Consider the following 10,574-nt stretch of genomic DNA (forward strand, 5'->3'; position numbering starts at 1 on the left):
AGTTGGGTTTAACGACGTTGTACTACCTAATTATTTTATTAAAATAGATGTTAAACATAAAGAAAATATAAGACTTTGAAATAAATGTTTCATAAGTTTCCAAGACATTGAATCGTGGATGAAGGAGACCAAGTATTAACTACAGTTGGATATCGATAGAGAACTGTTGGCCATTTTCGAGCATGGAACTATAGTTTAATTGTATTAATTGTTATCTAAGATTATTTTCACAATAAATTTTTTCAATCATGTTCTTAACCACATTGGGGGATACATAGAGCAACCATTTTGTGTTTTGTGGTGCAAATATGATAAATTTATTTTGTGGTGCAAATATGATAAATTTGAACAACTTTGTAAAAGTGCGTCACTAGTTGAGTATCTAGTGTGATTTGTTATAGTCACAGTCTAATCACAAATCGATCAAAGAATAAATAATTTTCTTTACACATGTGAGAAGTTCATATGTAGGGTGATGTAATATATCAATGTTTATAGGTTGATTGAAATTTTATATGCCATGGAAAAATTAGGGTGGCATAATAGGGGATTGATGTGTCCATAACCCATAGGTTGTAGAATAAAAAACTAATCTAGTGCATTTTAGTTGTTTTGTATACTTTATCAAAGTGATTTAGAATTTGACCTATAAAATGTTGCATGATTATATGGAAATTTCAACCTAATATGTTGAACCAATTCCAATACACAATGAATTTATGTTGAAAGAAGTTTATATATCATTGAATCACATATATTTAAAACATATTGCAAAACTGCACAATGAACTTTAACTCTATTTCAAAGTAACTTTTCACATGAAAGGAAATTTTGCATCATTAAATATTGATATGGCCTGAAGGGGGGCATATATTGGGTTAAATATATATGATATGCATAAAAGGAGGCTATAAATGGGGTTAAATGTAAATTAAACATGTAAATATATATGTAAAATGGTGGGCCTAATAAGTTAGGGGCCACATATGCAATGTGTGAATAAGTGTTTATAGAAATCATAAAGTCATTATCGAGGATAAGTGATTTGGACGTATGAATGTATTTGGGTATTTGGAGGAGGTTATCCTATTCTTTGAGGAGTTATTGTGTAACTTGTATCTCCAATCTATATTGGACTTGTGCTCCGCACTCACATTGTTTAAATAGTATGTACGTCTAGTTTTTTATGCATTTGGATCATAACATTTGGTATCAAACATAAGATTATAGGGCTTTGCTACTTCAAACAAGCCATATTGGAATTTGCACTATAAATTTCTTGATGAGAAGTTTCAAACAATGAAATTTTAAGGATATTGTGTTCTAATATCACATTACACGTGGTGAAATTTTAAAGTTTTATTTCTTTGTAATTAAGAAGATATATCATGTGGAATATAGAGTTTGTGACTAATCTTGAAATTAGTCTCAAACAAGTTGTATGAGAATTTTTACTATATATTTATTTCTAGAAAGGTTCATACTATAAAATTTTGGAGTGCTTGAAGATAAATATTAAAGTACAAGTGATCAAAATTTTATATTATATTTCACTATAATTTTGACAATATACCTTGTGGGAGCCAAGGTTTCTGACTAATTCTAAAATCAATTCCAAACAAGTCATCTTGGTATTTTAACCATAACATTTTTTTTCTATGGCTTCAAGTCGCAAGATTTCTAGGATGTTAAGGCAATATATTAGGGTAAAAGTGATCAAAATTTTAGATTTTCATTGACTATAGTTTCAAAGATATACCCTATGGAAGTTAGGGTTTGTGACTATTTCTAAAATCATCTTTTAAATAAGTCATGTGGATAAGTTCACTGTAACTTTTTCCCAAAAAAAGTTCCAAACAATGAAATTTTAGGGTTTTGACGAAACATAATGAGCTACCATAGGTATAAATTTCCTCATTATATTTGGAAAATTCGATACAGGGCGTGCTATACAAGTGTGTTCTTGGGAAGGGCCAAAAATCAACAAGTTTTGGGAAAGTTGTCATAACTTTCACTTGGCACATCAAATTTTGGTGAGGCCTATGGGATTGCAAAGAAGATATATTAGGGTACAATTGAAAACAAGAACTAAAAGAAAGGCTAGCCAAGAGGATAGACTCTGTAGAAAGGTTTTAAAAGGTATGTTAACTTCAAACTATCACAAAGTTTGGTTGGAATTACCAATTAGAGTTATTCAAAGGATTCTAGAGAGAGAAAATATAGGCGAATATACTTGGAAAAGGATAATATATATTTGATATAAGTCTAGTCAAGTCAATATGTTGAATGATCTGAATTGGATCATTGTATTTCTTTCATCCATCTCGATACATTTGGAGTGAAAAAAGTGGAGTAATCAACTCACGGAATTGTTTTTACCAGCGGGACCCAGTTTGGTGAAACGGGGTTTGAAACTTTCCGGGAGCGTTTTGAGGCATCAAATGATGTTTTTGGGGGTAAAACTTTATCACTTTAGCGCGTCCCCTTTTCATGTTATTCTATGCACAGATACCATTCCAACGGTGCAAGAAGTGTGTCAATCGGAGTCTGTATGCAAAATTTATGCCACTCAGAATTTGACCTTCCTATTTTCACACCTATAATTCGAGAGGATGTCATGCCAACCCCCATTATTCATCAAAAAGGGGCTAGCCACATGTTTTTGATGTAAAATACTCTAGAAGATTCTATTTTTTAACTCCAGTTAAGAGTTGATGTAGTCAAACTTAACCACTAGTAAGCTATCGGGCTATGTTATAACGGGGCCACTAGGAGGAAGTGGCATTCCATTCTTTCGATAGAATTTTGTTCCATAGCTGAGCAAAGATAGCCAGGAGGTAGGAGGTAGAGCACACACAGAGGATCTGTGCACTGTAGCAGCCCACGAGTTGTTGAGAAATCTAAGGCATTAGCAATAGGTGATTTCTCTTCGATTAGTAACACTTGTGAATTATTTTTACTTCTTTAGATTAGAATCTTCTTCTTAGATTATTAGTGTTCTTCTTCATCAAATAGTAACCAGTGCATGAACATAAATAGACAAGAGACACGGAATGTAGGACAAAACCTCTCACTCTTTGAGAGGAAAACGTGCACAAATTATTTTTATAGATATTCCAATTGACGAATACCAAGACCAAGACCCTTGACCTATTTTCCATTCCAATACCAAGACACAAGTCCTCTTCCTCCTTCTCATTTACTCTTTCTCGGTTCTTTCTACTTTTAGATTTCACACCATATGTGATGACACCAAACTGTGGTCACTGTGTTTGTCAAAGATATTGAATCTCTTCTTCAGTAGTAACATCGAATCCTAAAGAGATACCAATGAACTATAGGCTTTGCCCTTTGAGATGCCACCGAGATCTTCTTCCTTGTAACAACATTGAAAACATGTCACATACTTGTAACCTTATTTCTTTTTGACATTGAATTCCTTTGACTATAACTATCAACCCAAATACAGAGAGATACAAATTATTGTTCTTAACTGTGATTAGTCCTAACAAAACTCGTTGTCCTTCCCTCTTCTTTCTGAGCTCCTTCCTTGACTTCTGAACTTTGATCTGAACTCATCACTGAACTGTTCACTGAATTTTAGAGAGAGATCCAAATTCTTGAACTGTGGAAATGAAAAGTACATTCATGCCTATATATAGTGGTTTCCCTCCATAAATAAGTCTACCTGACTATATGAAGGGTTGTGTCTCTAAATAGGTAAGTTAGCACATGCCATTTACTTTATTTGGAGTTCGACTTGAAGAGGAGGATTGTGCTTGTCTTTAGAGGGCTTCTAGACACTTTCATAGACTCATATACATTTGACACATGCTCAAGAAGAGATCTTCATACATGACATTGATTCTTTTGACAATTTCTAAAGGCTCACAACGGGAGCCATCTAAAAATAAAATCTCTTGCTCATGAAATCCATGAAGCAAGTATTACAAAATAATTTTATTTTTTTCTTTACATCATTTTACAAAAGTCACAATTACATGTCATTATGAAGACCGAACCTAGTTACACTTTTAACCATGGGCCACAAGCATTACTTCTTTGTACCTGCAGCCCTATTTTCAGACAGAGAAAGAGAATGAAGTGGCCTCACCTTCCGGCTGGGTTTTCTCCTGAAAGGGTTTCCCAGATAGCATATATTGTGTCTTATGTGTGTGTGAGCTTATTTTTTCGTTCTCTACTTTTCTGCATAATTATACTCGCATGCATGCACTAATTACAAAAAAATATACAGATCTAAAATTTAAATAAAAACTGTAAAAATGTAGAATTTTCAGAGTTTTAATATAATATTGTTAGATCTATTGTGATGAACTATCGAGTGGAATATCCATGGTAGTTTAAGGATCATTTGGTATCAGAACAAGTTTCTTCGGGTATTTGTGGATATTTGCAAGGGATTTAGGTCGGCAAGGCCGAAAATCATAAAACCCTAATCATGGTCATCGAATTTGTAAACGAACCTCGTGATCCTGTAGAGATGAGGTTTTTGCAGCTTGAACAACAAGCCACGGATATAAACCGCAATAGCCTCCTCATGGAAGCCCTAAGAAATAAGCTGGGAATATTTGGTTTTAGAATCTTTATACTATTAACCTCTTATTTTTGTAATTTTTTATATCTGCAAAAATTAAAATAAAATGTTAAAAAATATACAAATTAAAATTAAAATATTAATATGTACCTCACAAACGATGGGTTCTTTTATTTGCTTTTTGTTTTTTGTTTTTATGCAAAATTAAAGTAAAGTGTTATTTTAATATACAAAGGTAAGATTCAAATATAATGAAGACACTTAAAAACAATTATCAAAAGAAAAGAAACAACGTAACTACAAATGTTATTTTAATATACAAAGGTAAGATTCAAATATAATGAACACACTTTAAAACAATTATCAAAAGAAAAGAAACAGCATAACTTGATGGGGACGAGATTTTGGGGTGAACCAAAATCCATTTCCCCAATAAATCGTCCTTGAGGCCTATGGGTTATGGGCCCACGAAGCCTTTCAAAATTGCTTCTCACAGTCTCACTTGCCTTATGGGCCAATGAGTCATTCATCTTTTCAAGAAGCTATGGCAAATTCTTGGGAAGCTCCATACCCTCCTTCGCACAAACCAGGTAGCCTCTCCTCGTCCTCAGTCCACACACGCTTCCTCTGCGGATCTTGCTCCACTACGTAGCAAACTCCCACATATTGGTCCATAACCATCCTTGTACGTGACAGATCTGGTCTCCGCAGTCCGACTAGCGAAGTCTCTGCCTCATCTTGTAGGAATAGTAGGTTTGCTATAAAATGCATTCCTTTGCCCTCATTCTTTCGTGGCCCAGGTCGTCTTTCATCAAAGACAAGTTGCTCATGAAAAACATGAAACATGTATCCACATCAGCATCACCCCTGGATAAAAATCTTCCACCACAACCAGCAAATCCTTGGCCACGCCATTGGCGCTTCGACCTTTGGACATTCGTCATCCTCTTCCGGTTCTAATTCAGACACGTTATGCTTGAGTCTCCCCCCCCCCCCCCCGTCATCCTCATCGAAGGGAGGCTTAGATTCCTCGGCAGCATCTTTCTTTGGCACAGATTTATTCACAATGACTGGCTCCTCATCAGCGTCGCAGCTACTCAATCTCTTCCACTGGTTGCCACTACCACATGGACCCTCGGAACCATGTGACCGCTTTCCCTCACAACTCAGATGAAACCCTTACCCACAAACTTAAGTGACTCATAATTCTCCCTCTTGGAACCGCAACCCACCGAAAAGCTGCTCGATCTACGAACCCTCTCAGCCGAATGTAATCTCCAGGGAGACAGCTTTGAAAAATCACTCCCATCTCGACTGCTCACCTTTACTCTTGCGTAGAATCTCTGCTCTGCTAGATTGGAGTCGTTGTTTCTGCTGTCACCTACGTGAGATGATTCTCTCTGGCCATTTGATAAGGAAACCATGGCTCCAGAAAATAAAACAAAATGTTGGCAAACAATTCAAACAAAAGATACACAGACATAATTTCACAAAGTCACATTTTCATTATTTACAAACTCGGTTACAACTTAAGGTATCTCAGCCTTAATCAAGAATTCTCCAGCAACTACATTTTACCCTCTCTCACACGCATAGGTTTTTCTGTCTTCTTGATGCACTAATGAATTCTTAATATCTTGTTATACATACATTCAGTTTTAACTGATTTTTTTTTGAACTGAAATTCAGTTCATGGTTGGCTTGGTTGTCCATGTGGTTGTCCACGTGTCTTCTTTCTCTAATTTTTTTCCACTAAGGTGTTCGGATGCTCCTGCATCAGACTCCCGAGGTACAAAAAATTATGACCTCCTAGTCATATGCGTTTCCTTGTCCTTAGCAATTCTACCCACTGTTTCACTTCTTCAGTGGAACTGCCTTCATGGTCTTCTGTGAGCTGCAACCAAACCTCTGCAATAGCAAGTCCTCCCTACTACCAGATACCTTGCCAAGCTTCTCTCCCGAGCTTAATCTTTCGGAATCTCTCTGGTTCTCTCCTCTCGAACCAATTGAGCACTCCTACTCCAGGTTTGTTGCAATCTTCTCACCTTCAAAAAATAAAAATAAAAATTACAAGCTTACAAATCTTCAGCAAAATTGTGCCTCTTCTTTCTTCGCATGCAAAATCTCCTTTCCGTAGGAAATCTTTTCCCACTGTGATACCACTTGATGGGGACGAGATTTTGGGGTGAACCAAAATCCCATTTCCCCAATAAATCGTCCTTAAGGCTTGTGGGTTATGGGCCCATGAAACCTTTCATAAATGCTTCTCACGGTCTCCCTTGCCTTATGGGCCAATGAGTCATTCATCTTTTCAAGAAGCTGTGGCAGATTCTTGGGAAGCTCCAGACCCTCCTTCATGCAAACCAGGTAGCCTCTCCTTGTCCTCGGTCCACACACGCTTCCGTTGCGGATTCTTGCTCCACCACGTAGCAAACTCCCACGCATTGGTCCATAACCATCCTTGTATGTGACAGGTCTAGTCTCCACAGTCTGGCTAGCAAAGTCTTTGCCTCGTCTTGTAGGAGCAGCAAGTCTGCTATAAAATGCAATCCTTTGCCCTCATTCTTCCGTGGCCCAAGTCATCATTCATCACAGACAAGTTGCTCACAAAAAACATGAAACAATGTATCCACATCAGCATCACCCCTGGATAAAAATATTCCACCACGACCAGCAAATCCTCAACCATGCCATTGGTGCTTCGACTTTTGGACCTTCGTCGTCCTCTTCTGGTTCTGATTCAGACATGTTATGCTCGAGTCTCCCCCCCTGTCATCCTCATCGGAGGGAGGCTTAGATTCCTCAGCAGCATCTTTCTTTGGCACAGATTTATTCACAACGACTGGCTCCTCATCAGCATCTCGGCTACTCGATCTCTTCCACCAGTTGCCACTACCACATGGGCCCTCGGAACCATGTGACTGCTCTCCCTCACAACTCAGATGAAACCCTTACCCACAAACTTAAGTGACTCATAATTCTCCCTCTTAGAACCGCAACCCACCGAAAAGCTGCTCGATTTACGAACCCTCTCAGCCGAATGTAATATTTGGGGAGACGGCTTTGCAGAATCACTCCCATCTCGACTGCTCACCTTTACTCTTGCGTAGAATCTCTACTCCGCTAGATTGGAGTCGATGTTGCTGCTATCACCTACGTGAGATGATTCTCTCTAGCCATTTGATAAGGAAACCATGGCTCCAGAAAATAAAACAAAACGCTGGCAAACAATTCAAACAAAAGATACACAGACATAATTTCACAAAGTCGCATTTTCATTATTTACAAACTCGGTTACAATTTAAGGCATCTCAGCCTTAATCAAGAATTCTCCAGCAACTACATTTTACCCTCTCTCGCACGCGTAGGTTTTTCTGTCTTCTTGATGCACTAATGAATTCTTAAATTCTTGTTATACATACATTCAATTTTAACTGATTTTTTTTTAACTGAAATTTGGTTCATGGTTGGCCTGGTTGTCCATGTGGTTGTCCACGTGTCTTCTTTCTCTAATTTTTTTCCACTAAGGTGTTTGGATGTTCCTGCATCATAACTACAAACAAGAAAAGAAACAGCGTAACTACAAACAAGTGGATTAAAGGGGTAATGTCTTCAGAAATAAAATAAAGTGGGAGAGTGAATCAAAGTCACGTTTAAAGACCCTACCTCTTTCAACTCGGCTTGGCTGCTTAAGACTTTCTAGAGGGTTGTGCGATTTGAGGGAATTTGGCAATGCATCATTATTGTAAAATACTTATAAAATTTGTGCTTCTACGACTAGCTTCGAAATGGTGCTTCGATTCCCTCACAAATCTTTGTTTCTTGGCACAGCCTGTTCACTTCTAAACATTATTATTTTTCTTACCTTCATTAGTCCATTGGCTCGGGATCTTCCCCCAAGATCGGACTAGACTAACTAGTTGGGATCACTGGAACACATCTTCTATCCCTGGACCTAATCACATTTTTACATTATTTTGGTTATCATGTACTCAAAGATATCTCAGTTGGTAAACTCTTCTCACCTTACTACACTCACTGGAAAGACGTTGTAGAATCTCTCTACCTAACCATCTTTGTTTGGAATGGACAAATTACATTACTAATTTGAAACTTTACGGGATCATTCTTTCTAATGCTAAAGATAGACTTGTTTGGGCCGGTGGAACTCAATTAGACAAGATCATTGTAAAAGAAGCCTACAACCTCATCACTATGCCTCCATGCTTGAATCTGATTCACCCTTGGCTCGCTAGGGTCTGGAAATGGAATTTCCCCCTCAAGTTGAATTGTTTTTCTTAGTTGGTAGTTCACAATTGTATCCTTACTTGGGGTTTCCGGGGTCTAGGACGTTGTTGCGTTTGCAACTCATATGGAGAGGACATTAACCACCTTTTCATCCACTGCTCATTTGCTTCTTCAGTTTGGATCGAGATTCTACACTCGTTAGAAGATCCACCTCCTTGGGAACGCTTCGACATAGTCTCTTGTCTCCACAGTTGGACAGTGGACTCATTTTCCCACAAAACACTGGTCTTCTTCATCATCTAGGGCATTTGGCGGTCTCGGAACGCTCTTATCTTCGAGAATGAGCAGCCTAATATCTAGCAGACTTGCTGCAAGATTATTAACTACCACCATGACTTTTGTGCTTCCCCCACTCACAACACCCCGCTTATCCCTCCACCTTGTAAATTTGGGGCATCTACGTCAATGCTAAACACTCATACCAATTTCACTGGCATGGCAAGTCTGGTACCAATACATGAGATGAACTCCTTGCTCTATGGGGCGTCCTACTCGGACTTCAGGAGATCACTATCTTTGGAGATTCCAAAGCTGTCACTGATTAATTGGAAAGCCAACATTAAAGCATTGATACTAGGTTTTCGTTCAATATCCATTGCCCACATAATGGGGTTGCTAATTGAATTTCTAAGACCGGTCGTTCATCGGATCCCAATAGAATATTCTACCAATCTTTCCTAAATAACTGTTTGCAATATTCGGGACATATCACCATCTAATCTGCTCCTCAGATGATCTGGAAGACTCTTTGGCTTCATTAAAACATAGACTCTCTGTTTTGCTTTTAAGGATGCAGACTTTACCAGGCTAGTGGCCAAATCTTTCACCTGTAAGAGGAGGGTGGATGTATTGACTCATCGGATTACACAAACAATATCCCACAGTTCTAGAACACCAAGGGATGACAAATGATGCTACAAAAAGATACAAAACCTTCAGTTCACAGGCACAAAGATACCCGGTTTAGTTACAAGCTGAAACAGAGAACTTCAAGTCATGGGGATAGTCTAGATTATGAATCTCCCTTCAAAAGGAGGTACCTGGGCACTGCAGGTTTCCAACTTTATTACTTCATGTAGTGTGTTTTTTAAAAATTGTATGCCACAATGGACTAATTGGATCCCCTGATCCAATGGCAGTGATTCACCGACAATGTATTTCTTTTACATATGTAATAGAAAAGTTTTTTTCTGTTTAAAAAAAAAACAAATCATCCGTTGTAAATGTGATTACATCCTAGAAAACCATCACTTAGTCATCACCAATAAAAGGAGAATAAGTTGTGGAAATTATGTAGGAAACCCAAACAATTACCTTCACAGATCCATTGATTTGTGGAGCTTTGCTTTCACCTTCTAAGACTCGTTTGTGAGCATCCTACAAACCAACAATCATCATCAGGCTTCGCAAAGATTTATGCAAGAAATGAGTTAAGAAATAGATAAGAAAACCTCACAACTGAGTTCTAAGGATATGGTCCAATAATTAAGTAAGAGGTTTGGTTCCCACAAGCCCTGTGATCCAATCCTAAACAAGATCATATATATCTAAAAGTAGCTTCAAGCACTATTTCTTTCGGTGAAAAAAACCTCACAACTAGCTAAAAACCCCACTCGAAAATTGGATAGCATTAAAGTGCCAGGAATGGGAATCCCTTTGAATTAGATATTTGCCTCCCTTTATAGAGTTGTTGAGATGAATGAATGGCTTG

The sequence above is a fragment of the Pinus tabuliformis genome, chromosome 7 (assembly GCF_031772625.1).
Source record: "Pinus tabuliformis cultivar Carrire ecotype Pingquan chromosome 7, CPIR1, whole genome shotgun sequence".
NCBI lineage: Eukaryota > Viridiplantae > Streptophyta > Pinopsida > Pinales > Pinaceae > Pinus > Pinus tabuliformis.